Source organism: Oryctolagus cuniculus, chromosome X (assembly GCF_051225735.1).
Source record: "Oryctolagus cuniculus isolate XC-2025 breed Fujian yellow rabbit chromosome X, ASM5122573v1, whole genome shotgun sequence".
NCBI lineage: Eukaryota > Metazoa > Chordata > Mammalia > Lagomorpha > Leporidae > Oryctolagus > Oryctolagus cuniculus.
In genome coordinates, this window is record NC_142888.1 from 31,082,393 (window position 1) to 31,098,205 (window position 15,813).

Sequence of the window (15,813 nt, forward strand, 5' to 3'; positions counted from 1 at the left end):
CACTGAATCAGCTAGCAACTTAGGAGTGGTCTGAGGCAGACAAGTCACTGAGGGGCTACAAGGGGTCTCAGGACCCTTCAAGTACCTCCTAGTCCTTTCTGTCTTTTGATCACTTCACAGTTCATCTACATCCCTAAGATTACTAGAAATGGGTATGGAAGAGGTAACATTCATATCCATTTGTTTTATTTGAAAGGGAGATAAAGAGACAGAGAGGAAGAGGAGTGGGAGGGGAAGGGAGATTTTTTTCACCTGCTAATTTACTTCCTCAAGTATCTGCAACAGCTGAGCAACACCAAAACCAGGAGCCTAGAAATCAATCCAGGTCCCCCATATGGGTGGCAAGGGCCCAAGTACCTGAGCCGTCACCTGCTGTCATGCAGGGTGCAAGAGGCTGTCACTGGAACTCAAACCCAGGCACTCCAATATGGGATGCAGGCATCACAAGTGATGTCTTAATCACTGCACCAAACTCCCTCCCTTATCCACATTCTTTAAACTACTTCTAACAGCTCTAGCAAAGCATACAGATGTGTATTAACATCAAGTTCTAGGACAGCTCAGATCTACCCATGGTTATTACAAATTATCTCTGGAAAACTTGGGTCACGTTTCAGCACATTTCAGTTCAGTCCCCACACATACATTATAACTATACATCCTCCTTGCGTACGCTGATCCTCAAAGGGTCCTTTAATGGGTGGTGTAACAGAAACACTGAAATTCATGTCTCCACTCTGAATACTTTCTAACAGCTAGAAAAGCCCACAAACATTAAGATTGAGTAAATAACTACTGTTTCTCAATAGGCTATCTTAAATGTTCACACAAGGTGAAGGAGAACACAGATGAATAGCTCCAATTAATCACACCTCTTTTCCTTTCCTGACACATTCCCTTCTCAGAAAATGCCGTTTAATTTAGATGCTAGAGACAAAAATCAATAGCAAATAATTGTGGGTTCTCCACAGTGAGGTTTCCAATGCCCAAGGCTATCCACAGCAGCTTCCAGAGTGAAGAGGAAAGAGAGCTGTCTCTGCTTTCTCCAGTACTGAAGAGCTCCTTCCTCATCCCATAGCACCAATAGTAATTCTAGTTGGCCAGCCCAGAAAACTGGGAACTGTGGGACCACCTTGGGCTCATCTCAGTTCCACTGGACTCATGAGTCAGGTTCAGAACTGCCCTTCCTGCTGGTGACTTAAGTACAACGAACCTTCTGGAATCACTCTAATCTCCAATATCTATCCCTGTGAAGTGCGGTAGATACTTTGCAAAAATAGCTGCAATTATTCTCTGCTTTTTATCCATGCACCTTGCAAGGTGACTGGAGGTCCCCTCATCAAATCAGTAGAAAAATGAATTAACAGATAAATGTGTTTTGGTGCAAAAAATATTCTTTTTAAATCCATGCACACTTTTCCTCATCTCCTGAATAAAGGCTGGCTTTGTCAATTCCAAGGAAGAACTCTGTGCCAGTCGCAAATCTAGGTACATGCCTCTGCACTTTCTTAGGATCCTGCCAGCCACAGTGTGCACAAGCCCAGCTAGCCTGGTTACAGATTAGAGAGCACACTGGAGCACTGAGCCACTGAGGTCATCCTAGAAGGACCAGGCCAACCACCTAGCAGATCCCAGGTCAGAAGACCTGCCCAGACCCAAAGAACCACGCAGCTGAGTCCTGCCCAAAGTGCCAACTCAGGCAATCAAGAACAAAATAAATGTTGAAGTTTAAAACCACTAACTGACATCATGGCAGTCTGTTAAGCGGTAAAATCTAATATGCTAAGGAACAGATTCTTTAGGAACTAATTCATTCCATGAGTATTTAGTAGCTGTTGCCTTTATTTCAAGGAGTGCCCAGTAGTTACTGGGAGTACAAAGATTAATGCTTGATAGTGCCTGCAAAAATGGAGTCACGTCCACTAATGACACTAAACAAGGGATGAATCACATCACTTAGAGGCTACAAAGGCTCAAAAAGGCCACATTTTAGCTAGTTTTTAAAGGACATACAGTAATTCTCCAGGTAGACAGGCAAGGACATCAGAAGTAGAAGAAACAGCCTGTGCAAGAGCATAGATGCAGAAAAGAACTCAAGGAATGTTCTAGGAATGGAAAATAGTTCAAGACAGATGGAGTGTAGGGAGATGGCAGATGATGGAGCAGGAAAAACAGATGGAAGGCAAATAATGAAGGGTTGCCTATTGTAAATCATGCTATGGGATCTGAATGCCTCTTGTAGGCGATGGAGAGCTACAAATCATTTTTTAAGTAGGAAATGGCATGATTCAATCAGCGTTTCAGGGCGGGGAGGGGGGAAGCTGCTGACAAGTGAAGAGGGATTAGAGGCAGGGGTTTGGGGAGATCTGCTGGGAGGATTAAAGAACCCGAGCCGCAACGCAAGATCGTGAATACAGGGAAGAGAAGATGTCCCTGAAAGTCGTCGCAGAATGTCTCAGCAGCTCTGAACTAAATATGGGCTGTGCGGGTGATAAACGTTGTGTGGGAGGATTAGAGACAGTGCCAAGATTTCTACTTCAGAATCCTAGATTAATGGTAAATAGATTAATGAAGGCTGCAAAGCTGGAGAGCAGTCTGCAGAGGAACAAGGGATGTTCTCTCTTGAAGGGGCCTGTGGGACACCTGCAGGGAGCTGTCAGGAGGCAGGTAAGGATGGGTTTGAGATGATGGACAGTAGTGGGACCGCCTGGGCGGTGTGTGGAAGGAGGAGGAGAGCAGGTCTTAAGAACACTTTTTTAAACCCTTTTTTCTGCCATCTGCTGCAACAAACAATAGCACAAACTTTCCTTCTTAAAGGGCACATACATGAAATACCAGAAAAAGTTCATAGAAAAGTGGACCGGCACTGTGGTATAGGAGGTTTAGCCTCCACCTACACCTGCGCCACGCTGGCAGACCATGAGTCCCGGCTGCTGCACTTCTGATCCAGCTCCCTGCTAATGGCCCGGAAAAGCAGCAGAAGATGACCCAAGTCCTTGGGCCCCTGCACCCGCGTGGGAGACCTGAAGAAGCTCCTGGCTCTTGGCTTCAAATCAGCCTAGCTCCAGCCATTGCAGCCATTTGGGAAGTGAAACCAGTGGATGGAAGACTTCTCCCTCTGTCTCTCCCTCTCTCTGTCTGTAACTCTACCTCTCAAATAAATAAATACTTTTAAAAAGGCAAGCTTATCTGGGCACAAAAATGTGAAATTAGTGTATAATTTTTTCATAGCATGCATTTTCCATGAACTTTTTGAATAACTTACATTTTCCAAATAGGTTATCTTCATGTTTTCAGTAATTAAAAAGGAATTTTAAGGAACTGGCACTGTGACACAGCTGGTTAAACTGTGGCCTGTGACACCAGCATCCTATATGGGCACTATTCGAGTCCCAGCTGCTCCACTTCCAATCCAATTCCCTGATAATGGCCTGGGAAAGCAGCAGAAGATGGCCCAAGTCCTTGGGCCCCTGCTATCCACGTGGGAAGATAACCCAACCCAGGTTGTTGCAGCCATTGAGGAGTATAATTCTGCCTTTCAAATAAATAACTCTTTAAAAAAAAAAAAGAAGTTTAAAAAATAGCTACCCCTCCCCCCAGCAGGGGCAGGTGCTTTGCCTAGTACTTAAGATGCTGGTTACAGATGCTTACATCCTGTACTGGAGTACTTGGGTTTGAATCCTGGCTTGGGCTCCTGATTCCACCTTTCCACCAATGTAGACCCTAGAAGTCAGGGGCTCAAGTAGTTGGGTCCCTGCCACCCGCAAGGAAGACCTGGATCAGGTTCCCAGCTCTGAGCTTCATCCCAGTCTAGTCCTGGATATGGGCGCTCTATGTGTCTCTCTGTCTCTCATCTCTGCCTTGCAAATAAAAAAGTAATAATAAAACAAAGCTTAAAAATAAAAAAGCAGCTCTCATGTAGTCAAAGATTTCATAAATAGAAAACAATTGATAACAGGACTTCATTAAAAAACCAGCAAGACACCTCGAGGAAGTGCAAATGCAAGCCACAGACTGGAAGAAAATGTTTCTAATACATATATCTGACATATGCAGAATATAAAAGAATTCTTACAAAGAAATAAGAAGAAAATCCAACTAAGAAATAGGCGGCCGGCGCTGCAGCTCACTTGGCTAATCCTCCACCTGTAGCACCGGCACTCAGGGTTCTAGTCCCGGTTAGGGCGCCAGATTCTAACCTGGTTGCTCCTTTTCCAGTCCAGCTCTCTGCTGTGGCCCGGGAAGGCAGTGGAGGATGGCCCAAGTGCTTGGGCCCTGCACCTGCATGGGAGATCAGGAGGAAGCACCTGGCTCCTGGCTTCGGATCGGCGGCAGCGCACCAGCCGTGGCAGCCATTTGTGGGGTGAACCAACGGAAAAAGGAAGACCTTTCTCTCTGTCTCTCTCTAACTCTGCCTGTCAAAAAAAAAAAAAAAAAAAAAGAAAAGAAAAAGGCAACTTTGTCTCTTCCTTTCACATAAATAAAAATAAATTTTTAAGGGGCAAAAACTTTGAAGAGGCATTTCATAAAAGGATACCCAGGGACAGGCCTTGTAGCATAAGAGGTTAAGCAGCCGCTTGCGATGGTGGCATCCCATACTGAAGCACCTCTTTGAGTCCTGGTTACTCTACTTCCTACACTATTTCCAATTCAGCTTCCTTTCTAATATGCCTGGGAGCCCAAGCGCTTGAGTGCCTGCCATGGATGTGGGAGATCAGGATGGAATTCTGGCTCCTGGCTTCAGCCTGGCCCAGACCTGGCTGTTGAGGCCATATAGAGAATGAATCATCAGATGGAAGATTATCTGTCTCTATCTCTCCCTCTCTCTGTCACCTTGCCTTTCAAATAAATAAATATCTCTCTAAAATAGAAGATATCTAAATGCCAATAAGTATGTAAAATTATCACTCCCTAGGAAACACAAATTAAAATCACAAGGACCATGGCACCTCCATTGGGATAGTTTTTTTTTTAAGACTTATTTATTTATTTGATAGAGTTACAGAGAAGCAAAGGCAGAAAGAGATCTTCCATCCCCTGGTTCACTCCCTAAATGGTCACAATAGCCAAAGCTGGGCCAATCCAAAGCCAGGAGCCAGGAGCTTCTTCAGGGTCTCCCATACAGGTTCAGGGGCCCAAGGACTTGGGCCATCCTCTGCTACTTTCCCAGGTGCATTAGCAGGGAGTTGGATCAGAAGTGGAGCAGCCAGGATTCGAACCGATACCCAAATGGAATACCAGCACTGGAGGCAGCAGCTTTTACCCACTATGCCACAGTGCTGGCCCCTGGATGGTTATTCTTAAAAATATATGTTTATGAAAGGGAGATTGACAGAAAGGAGAGACAGAAGAGAGATCTTCCATTCACTAACTCATTCCCCAAATTCCAATAGCCAGAGCAACACAGGCCAAACCCAAGAATCAGGATCTCCATCCAGTTCTCTCATATGGGTGTCAGGAACCCAAATACTTGAGCCATTATCCATTGCCTTCCTGGTGCATTCACAGGAAACTGGATCAGAAGCAGAGGAGGGGGCAGGTGCTGTGGCGTAGTGGGTAAAGCTGCTGCCTGCAGTGCCAGCATCCCATATGGGCGCCAGTTCAAGTCCCAGCTGCTCACTTCCGATCCAGCTCTCTGCTGTGGCCTGGGAAAGCAGTAGAAGATGGCCCAAGTCTTTGAGCCCCCGCACTTTGTAGGAGACCCAGAAGAAGCTCCTGGCTCCTGGCTCATGGCTTCTGATCGGTACAACTCCAGCCGTTGCCGCCAATTGGGAAGTGAACCAGTGGATGGAAGACCTCTGTCTCTCTCGCTGCCTCTCCTTCTTTCTCTGTGTAACTCTTTCAAGTAAATAAATAAATCTTTTTTTTCTTTTATTTATTTATCTATTTATTTTTTTGACAGGCAGAGTGGACAGTGAGAGAGAGAGACAGAGAGAAAGGTCTTCCTTTACCGTTGGTTCACCCTCCAATGGCCGCCGCGGCCGGCACGCTGTGGCCAGCGCACCGCACTGATCCGATGGCAGGAGCCAGGTGCTTCTCCTGGTCTCCCATGGGGTGCAGGGCCCAAGCACTTGGGCCATCCTCCACTGCACTCCCGGGCCACAGCAAAGAGCTGGCCTGGAAGAGGGGCAACCGGGACAGAATCTGGCGCCCCGACCGGGACTAGAACCTGGTGTGCTGGCGCCGCAAGGTGGAGGATTAGCCTAGTGAGCCGGGGCGCCGGCCTAAATCTTTTTTTTAAAAAAAAAAGCAGCAGCAGAGGGGACAGGACTGGAACTATGGGGTACGTGTGTCCTAAGCAGTACCTTAACCAGCTGTACCACAATGCCCACCACTAGGATTGTTATTCTCAAAAAAAAAAAAAGTTGGGCTAGCATTGTGCTACAGTGGATTAAGCCACTCCCTGCAGAGCTGGCATCCGATATGAGAACTGGTTCAATTCCTGGCTGTTCCACTTCCAATCCAGCTCCCTCCTAACCACCTGGAAAAGCAGTGGAAGATGGCTCAGGTTCTTGGGCCCCTGCACCCACCTGGGAGGCCTGAATGGAGTTGCAAACTCCTAGCTTCAGCTTGACCTAGTCCCAGCCATTGTGGCCATTTGGGGGAGTGAACTAGCAGATGGAAGATCGATCTCTCTCTCTGTAACTACCTTTCATGTAAATAAATTAAAAAACAAGTTGCTGAGGGTGTGGAGCAACTGGAACCCTATATACTGCTGGTGGGAATGTAAAATGGTGCAGTCACTATTGATGGTACAATAGTCCCTTACAATACTAAAGCCAGAATTGTCACATGAGGTTAGCATTTGATCTAGCCATTAAGATGCCCACTTCTCATATCAAATGCCTGGGTTCAATACTCACCTCTGGCTCTGACTTCAGCTTCCTGCCATGCCAATCCTGGGAGGTGGCAGTGTTGGATCAAGTAACTGGGTCCCTGCCATGCAGCGGGGAGACCTGGACTGAGTGAGTTTCCAGCTTCCCAGCTTCAGCCCCCAGCCTGGCCAGGGATCACTGTGGGCACCTGGGGAGTTAGATAGGAAACTCTCTCTGTCTATCTATCTCTCTGCCTCTTAAATAAATAAATGATTTTTTTAAAGAACAGAATTTTCATAGGCTGCAGCAATTCCACTTCTGAGTAAATACCCCAAAGAACTGAAAGCGGGATCTCAACAAGATAGTTGTGCACCCACGTTCAGAGCAGCATTATTCACAGCCGTTAAAGGCAAAAGTAACGCAAGTGCCCACTGACAGATGAATGGGGAAACAAAGTGTGATATAAACATACAATGGAATACTGCTTGGCCCTGGAAAGGAAATAAATTCTGACACGAGCTATACCATTAGTGAACCTTGAGGATGTAAGGGAAATAAGCTAGTAACAAAAAGACATATGGTATATTATCCCACTTACACAAGGTACCCAGAGTAGTGAAATTCATAGAGACAGAAAGCAGAGTGGGGCTGAGAAGGTGGCGGGGAAGGAGTAGGAGACAGGGCATTACTGTTTAATAGGGAGAGAGTTTCAGCTTTGTAAGATGAAAAGAGCTCTTGCCATGAATTGTTACACAACTGTGTGTATTCCTATGGCATTAGCCACTGACTGTGTAAAGATGAAAAAGATGGAAACTGTACATATGTGCATTTTACCAAAATGATCATTTAAAATTATTAATTTTCAAAGAATTTTTAAAACCACTATGCTCCCACCAAAATAGTTGAGATTCGAAAGATCAACAAAACCAAGTGTTAGTTAAAGGGCAGAACAACTGGAACTGTTGTGCACACAGGTGGAATTTAAATTGATGGGACCACTTTGGAAAACTGGCAATATCTACTAAAGCTAAATACATGCCTCACCGTATGACCTCACAATTCCACTGCCAGGTGTATGCCCAGAGAAATGAGTGGGCATGTGCACCAAAGGAAAATAAGCGAGAATGTCCATAGCTCCAGCTGCTTTATTCACAGGAGCCACAAACTGGAAACAATCCCCAAGTTCCAACAGGGAAATGGATAAACAAACTGCAGTAGGGCCACACAATGGAATTACCAATTACCACTCGGCAATAGATTAGAAGGAATTACCACTACACACAACCACATGGACATCACGTTACACAAAGGAGGACGCATACAAAACAATCCCCACTGTATATATAGTGTTTATATGGGGCTGAAAAGCAGACAAAACTAATAGATGGAGTTTTGTTTTGTTTTGTTTTTAAAGATCACCATGTGTTACCTTTATATCGGAGGTGAGAAGAAAACTGAACGGAAGGAGCAGGAGGAAGTTTTGTGAGGTGCTAGAATGTTCTGCACCTTGTGCCTCCATCACTTGGTGTATATGCACATTAACATTTAATTGAACAGGGCACTTGAATACAGGACACACTTTATTATATGATGTACCGCAAGAGTAAAATTAAGTCTCTCTAAAGTTCCTAGAATGTCCACAATACATTAGAATTGAATCAAAGATGGAATAAAATCTCCCACCTTGCTCTTTTCCTTTTCCGCTTAGAAGATGAGACCGTACACGTTTGGAGGTTGTTATTTCCCCATTTCCCGAGTCGGATAATGAGTCCAAGTGCCATGCAGGGCAAACCCACGGGATCCTGAATGTCCCAGAGCTAGTGAGGGCCTTTCAGGCTCACTACTTCCTCAGTCTGAGCTCCCAATTTGCTTTCTAATGATAAGTGTCCAATTGGATCTTTTCAGGCTTCAAGAACAGCACCCGACTTTGCTTTCCACCATCATTACTACGGGCTAAACAAATCCCTCCTCAGTTGTAAAGGCAGAATGTCAAAAATCACAAGGCATCACTACATTCCCGCATTGTGATGACCAAGACTACCCACCCCTGCCCTCACTCTCCCCAGCACCCCTGCAGCCCACTCCCAAAAAGAAAACTTTATTTCCTTCCATGGCCGCTTTGATGCCTGTCCCTGACACAGCCAACTGTGTAACTGTAGCTTCCCAGGAAAGTACTAATAGCTATGGCCCACCACTGTCAGGGAAGAAAATAAAAATCCAAAGAAAGCTGAACCCTTACTTCTAGTTTTCATAATAACGTGCTACCCACTTGTTGCAAAAAAAGTAAGTTAATTTGCAAAATCTTACATTTTAATGATATTCAGCAGCAAATTATGTTGAATTGTGTCACAAGGAGTAACTTTACAAACTTGATTATCTCTGATCTGCATATAACCAGTCCTCATTTTGGTCAGTAGACAACTTAGTGCGCCTACAAAAGCAGCCAGATAGTAGGAGAAAAATAAAGAGAAGGTTAAACGTAGCAGGGCTGGTTTGAAAGAAGATTCCAGAATACCTCTGCATTCTGATCAGTGTGAAGTCAAATTGAGGATGAGACACAGCTTTATTAAAACCAGGTTTTGGCTTCACAGGGTGACTCTGTCAAAATTATTCAGAACAACTGTCAGCTTTATACAGCTTCAGGAAAAAGTGTTTTGAAAAGCAAATATCAAGCAACAACTGGTTAAAGGCAAAGCCACACGGGGTCACAGCGAAAAAGCAAAGCTTCTCTTTTACAGCAGTCAAAAGCCATGCACTCTGCAATAGCATAATGCGGTACACACATTTAAATACATTGTCTGAAACAGACTACAATTATTTTGTCCTCTGAGGTTACCTCGAAATACACTTCACTTCATAAAAGTCTATATCAACGTCGAAAGATCAATGATGGCAGCAAGTGGGTTCATACTGCTGGAACGCAATCGTAAACTCGGAGAGGTGGATTAATTGTTCTACATACCTGCGGTTTTTCAGATTCTCGCACTTGCTTAACTCCTGTACGTTCAACTCTTCTCTTTCAGAAACCACTTCTGGAAGCTCCCGTTTTTGGCTTCTACACTGCCACCTGTAGGCACAAAAGGGAAATAAACCATCCAGGAGGCATGTAACAAGGACAATTAGGAGAAAAGTGGCAAAGTATTTGGTCTAAAAGACAAAAGTGTTCTTTTCGCTCTATGTGGAAAATGTGGGCGCCGTCCCTCTCCCCCTATGGCTAGACAAGTTCTTTGATTAGAGATAGAAACATCCAGAAGTCTCAAGTCGCCAACTCTACACGGCTCATATCAGTTTATAGAGACGGAGTCCCACAACCCAACTTACAGCCATTTCACGACCTGCCGCTTAAAATTTGATGATGACTTGGCCACTTTGCTAATCGGAGATGTAAGGATTCTGTACATTATCACAACGAAAAGAGAAGGGGAGAGAGCCAGGCTAAGGTTACTTTTTCACGAGGTCCTAAGACATCTATTGAAAAGAATAATTCTAACCTGAACTAGACGCTTGTGCAATCTAAAGAGCGGTTTGGCAGGGTATTTTCCTCATAATGCTCAATCCCCGATTTGAATGTAAAGGAAGAGTGCCAAGAGGTCTTTCTGACACCGGCAGGATTTTAATACAGGTAGGTCCTTCATCCTTAAAAGAGCACAAACAAACAAACAAACAAAGTCAGAGCAGTTATCAACAGTATAATAATAAAAATCCTTAAGCAACTATCAGCGAGTCCAAGCAGCCATAAGATGAGAGAGGGTTTCGGGCGGTCAGACTGAGACAGACAGAAACAGACGGACCCACCGACAAAGCGGCAGACAGACACGGAGATGCCAGAGTTAACTGAGAATAACAAGCTATGCCGCGTAGCTTTTTACCTCCTCTGAGTCCCACAGTTCAACCACGACAAGTGTCCGGCTCCCGCACCTTCAGCCAAAAACACAAGCATACCCCCCACTCCACCCCCACCCCCACGCCAAGGCGAAACCGCAGCGCCAGAAGCCACCACCGAGCGAGCACACCCGCCGGGCCCGCTATCCCGCAAACCCCGCGGCTTCTTAATCCCCGCCGGAGATCGGCCCCACTTACCCGGAATGTACTTTAACGCCCCGAGGGCCTGTTTGCGTTTTCAGAATTGCACCAAATCCAAGAAAAGCAAGTCTCCTTGAGACCCTCTCCTCCTCCCTAGGACGGACATTCCCACAACACTCTCCTCCCCCTCCCAACCGCGAACATGCGCTGGGCCAGCCCCAAAGGGTCTTTGGGGACCCGCCAGTGATCAACACTGCTCCCACGTGCCTCCATTAAACCGACGTGCAAACGTGCCCAAGGCGCCAAGGGCATTTGCTCAGTCAGCCCTCCGAAGGGAGTTCAGCAAACCCGTTGACCCCTCCACCCCCAGCCTGGTCCCCGAAAGCATTGAGGGCGCACCCGGGCACAAGCACCCGAGCCAGCACACAATACTCCAGCAACTCCAGCCTTCTCCGCACACGCCCCGCTCAGTCCTGCCACCACTCTCTCTCCACGCAAGGTCCCTACAGTCCCCGCGGGCCGGGAACAGGGGGCGTCCAGATTGCTGCCGGGTGTGAACTGGGAAGAGGGGGGCGACCTGCACACACCACCGAGATTGCGGGCGGAGAAGGGGGTCGCAGTCCTCCAAAACCAAATCCAGTTCCTAAGAAGGCGACCGGGTGGAGGTGGGGACGCTGAGACCCGAGGGAGTGACTCCTAAGGGAGGCAGCTTTCCCGCACCTCTTTCCCCACCTAGCACACACACGCGCGCGCGCGCACACCACGGGGCCATGCACCTTTCCCCTACCCCGGGACCTGCCGGCCCTAGTCCCCGAGCGCTGCGGCCTGGAAGGGACGGCATCGGGTCGGCGGCGGTCCGAGGAACCGGCAGTGCGCCGCGCTCGGGGTGCCCACCTGCGCGCAGGGTCGCCGCTGGTGCCGGTGCGCCTGCCGGTGCGCGGTCCCCGGCTGCGGGAGCAGGAGGCGACGGCGGCCAGACTCCTGGACCCCACGCGCCTCCTCGCTCGCCCGCAGCAGCGGTCCTTGTTTCCCTTGGTCGGAGCTGGCGAACAGCCCACCTAGCCCGCAGGTTCTGCCACCGTCGCTCTGCCCGCCAGAGCCCAAGCTGTCCTCCCCGCCCCTTTCCCGCCGCCCCGCGCAGCGCTCTGCTGCGCTCCGCCCCCCGCCCGCCCATCCCAGCCGGGGCCCAGTCGGGGGATGCGGGCCCCGCGCCTCGTGCCGCAGATCCGGGGTCCCAGGCGGGGCGGGGGTGGGGTGGGGGAAGAGAAGGGGCGGGCGGAGGATCCGCCCGGACCCCGCGATCCTAATCCACTCCCCACCCCCAGGGTCCGCGGCAGCTGCCCTCACTCAGGCGGCCAAGGGTGTGGACACAGCGCGCGCTGCCCCCGCTCTTCCGGCGTCTCTTCACTCCCCGCAAAGCACCTTCCATGGCCTCGAGGGTGCCTCGTGTTTTGGGGGGAGGGGGTCTGGGGAAGCGGGGTGGAGTGAGCGGCAGAGAGGAGGTGAAGATATTACCATGTCAACTGCTTTCAAGTTGCTGCCTGTGCCTTGTTTCTGTTGCATTAACTACCTGGATGTGCTGCTTCCCTTGTTAGAGCCGCAGTAATATTCAGAGGTATGAATATAAGCTTGCCAAGCTAATTGCTTGAAGGGTCGTTTCCTTTCAATGTCGTGATGGCAGAATACGACACATTCACTCTTTTTAAAAAGTTACTTTACGTATATGTTTAATAAATATAAAATCACATTTCTAATTTAAAAAACTAGCAAAATATAACTAACTGAACAGCTGTGTTGAACAGAAACAGATCAAGGGTGTGTGCGCTATTTAAACCCGCTGTAATTACATTAATTGGTTCGTTTTAAAGTGTATTTTAGGTATTTCCTAAAACGGGATCAGAACTGAGGGATTAGGAACCCCTGAGCATTAATCTGGCTTTTTGCCACAGTTCTAAAACGTCAATTTCATGGAAATTACTACATGTGGTTTGTTTAGAAAAATGGATCCTTTTTCTTCCAGGTTGGCAGCATTTTGAGATCTGGTAAACGACTTATTTTGTAAAAGCCAAGAAAGAATAAAATTCTCATTCATTTTCTGATGATGGAATATCTGGTCTGGTAGCTTTTTCTTTAGTGTTTGCCTCTTCGAGGCAAACTTCCTCTCTGCTTCCTCTTACATTTGCTTTGCTTTCTCCGAGATATTTGTTCCCCAGATGTAAGGAAAGTTATACACACCATGATTTTTGAGGCTTGGTTTTCTGAAAGGCGATAGGAAAATTAATTACAGTTAACTATCAAAGTCAACCCCAGGCTCATGTTACTAAATTTCACACTGAGTAACCCTGTTTTTCAGCTCAGCATTTAGCAATTTAGTCTAATACTTGAGAACCAAGAGTTTTCAAAATTTCATCCTTATGAGAATGAAGTGTACAATTTTTAATGAATGTTTTTGAACTGAAATTAAATTTATTAAATTGACTAATGAGAAGTATATTAGTACTGTATGTGTGGCTGGGGAAAGAAGGACAATGTGGATGACAAACAGTTCTGAAGAGGCGCAGAAGCGAAGAAAATAGTCCTTAGCATGAGCCCTTTTTCAAGGGAAGGATGACAAATGCCAGTAATTATGCAAAGAATGACTGCTGCCTCTCTTCTCTTTGCTTTGGTTTTGTGGCAAGGCCTGCATTTATCTCTTTTGATCATCACAATAAAAGTAAAGTAATTCAGCATTCCAGTGACATTGCTTAGTAAATTAGCAATTTGAAAATGCTTTTATTACCTAATTAATCCAAGTAAATGCCTCTGATAAATCGGGTTTTACTCTTACATTACACCCCCCCCCCTTTGGTGTGTGTGTGCCTCCAGAAAAGCATTTGCATGAAATAAAAACAGATAAAGCAAGCTCAAAAACAATTGCCTGCCAGATTCTTTTACGGGGAGTGGGGGATGAGTTTCAATAGAAATGATATTAAGTGACCTTTGGATCTTAAATTATAAATCAGGTATTGGTTATGAATTGCTCATTGGCTGCCTCTTTAATGAGTTCTTGTGTGTTTGCTTTGCTCTGTTTGTTCTTCGGAAGCATTTTTGCATTTCTTTCTGTCTGCCTTATTGAAGCCACCTTTGCCTAAACTGTTTTCCACAAACTTCCACCAAAGACTCAGAGCCTAATCCATCGCTTACTTGGCAATTATCTTTGTCCTTCAAGCTGGGTCTCCCTAGAGGTCTTTGGTAAGAATCCAGTGCGATTAAACGCTCACAATTGGAAAGAGTACTTCATCAGACACGGTTCTAACTGAGAGATAACTATCAGATTTCTCAAAACCAGGAGGGCGTGTCCTATTTGAATAAAAAGAAGAAAGAAACACAAAACAGCAAACCCATTTTGTTCAGGTCAAAACTAAGCCAACAGAATCACAATTGAAATCCTCTTAAGCCTGAATTATGCTACCAGAGATATGTAAAAAGTACAGCTCAAATAATTTTATCTGTATTTTCTTTCACCCCTTCAAATTTTGTGCTCCGCTGACCAAACACCATTACATTTCACATTTCCCTTTCAGTTCCTATGCTATTAAGAATTTTTCACTGATCTTTAAATAAAAAGTGCATTAGACACTCCCACTGCTCCCAAGGAATCCTGTGTCACTCTCCACTTGAATCCACAAGAATTCCCTTGCAATGTCTTTGGCATTGATAAGGACAGATCTGAACATCTCATAGAGACCCGAGGAAAAACAGAGCTCCAAGGACTGGCCCACATTGGACACAAACAAAACATAAATTTTCGTTTTAACAGTTTAATCCTCCTCCATCCCCAGCAAAAAAGCTGTATAACGGTTTTCCCTCTTGAGAAATTTTCTCCTGACAATTATTTCGATAGGTTTTTTGTTGTTGTTGTTCATTAACTCTTTGGGAGTGGGGGTGGGGGAGTGAGCCTGAACATCTACATAGACTTCTCTCCTTTCTTTCCTAGGATAACTGAGGATCGATTTACAGGGGAAGGGGGAGGTGATGGCTCAGCTCTTTTGTCAGTTTCCTCTTCTGACTCTAAGACAATCCATGAAGCAAGTTTCTTTACTTTGGTCGATTAGGATTAGTGAGCATCATCATTGATTCAAATTTGCAGAATGTCAATTACTTGAATTGGTCTCCTTGTGTTAGAGAAATATGTCACCAGTTACCTCACAAGCCAGTGAAGATAGCGACTCCACCACCCATACAATGTTCAGGTTGAAATGTTGGTGCTCTGAGTCTAGTTACTTAAAAATATGTGTATATATATGTGGATGTGAATGTATAATTCTAAGCTAGCTGTAATTTTGAATGCTTACAGGAGATCCTTCAGTCAAGAAACCTTTGGAAAACTATCTCTTAGGGTTTTGGGATATGTGATAAACTGAAGAATACATTACTATCTACCTCACTCTCAGGCAAATATCTTTTTCTGATTCTGCTCTCCCTAGAAATCCTCAACACCGTGTAACCATATCACTCCAAGGTTAATGAGAAAGAAAAGAAAGGAAGTGAGGAAGAAAGAAAATGCAGTGTGATAGGATGTAGTGTAACTGATAAGCACATAAAGTTAATAAGATCATGGTTTCCTTCTGCTGTGGACTATTTTGCTTTGTTTTGTTCCATGAGGGTCAAGCAAAGCCCTATTCCTAGAAAGGGACAGATGTTTTATTGGTCATCAGGTGTTTGATGGCAATTATGTCCCCTAAAAAGTGTGCCGAAGCCCTACCCCATGGTGCCTATGAATGCACCCGTATTTGAAAAGAGGACCTCTGCAGATGTGATTAAGAGGTAAGTTAAGATGAAGTCATATTAGAATGGAATGGTTCTTTAATCCAATGCGGTTGATCTTTTCACAAGACACCCAGACGCAGAGGGATATTGGCCAGGTGAAGATGCAGGCAGAGGTTGAAGTTATGCTGCTACAGAGCAAGGAGTGCCTGGGACTACCAGAAGCCAG

General features: G+C 45.9%; 1 long non-coding RNA gene across 1 annotated transcript in view; it reads right to left on the minus strand.

Annotated features, from left to right (window-relative positions):
- Window positions 1-15,587, minus strand: part of LOC103351793 (uncharacterized) — a 91,921-nt gene extending 76,334 nt beyond the window's left edge. Inside the window, exons 1-5 of the long non-coding RNA XR_519493.5 lie at window positions 15,583-15,587; window positions 13,016-13,096; window positions 11,733-12,141; window positions 10,307-10,451; window positions 9,778-9,882 (exon numbers count right to left, since the gene is read on the minus strand). This is a non-coding gene — a long non-coding RNA (uncharacterized LOC103351793). The remainder of the gene's footprint in view (window positions 1-9,777; window positions 9,883-10,306; window positions 10,452-11,732; window positions 12,142-13,015; window positions 13,097-15,582) is intronic.
- Between the last annotated feature and the right edge of the window lie 226 nt (window positions 15,588-15,813).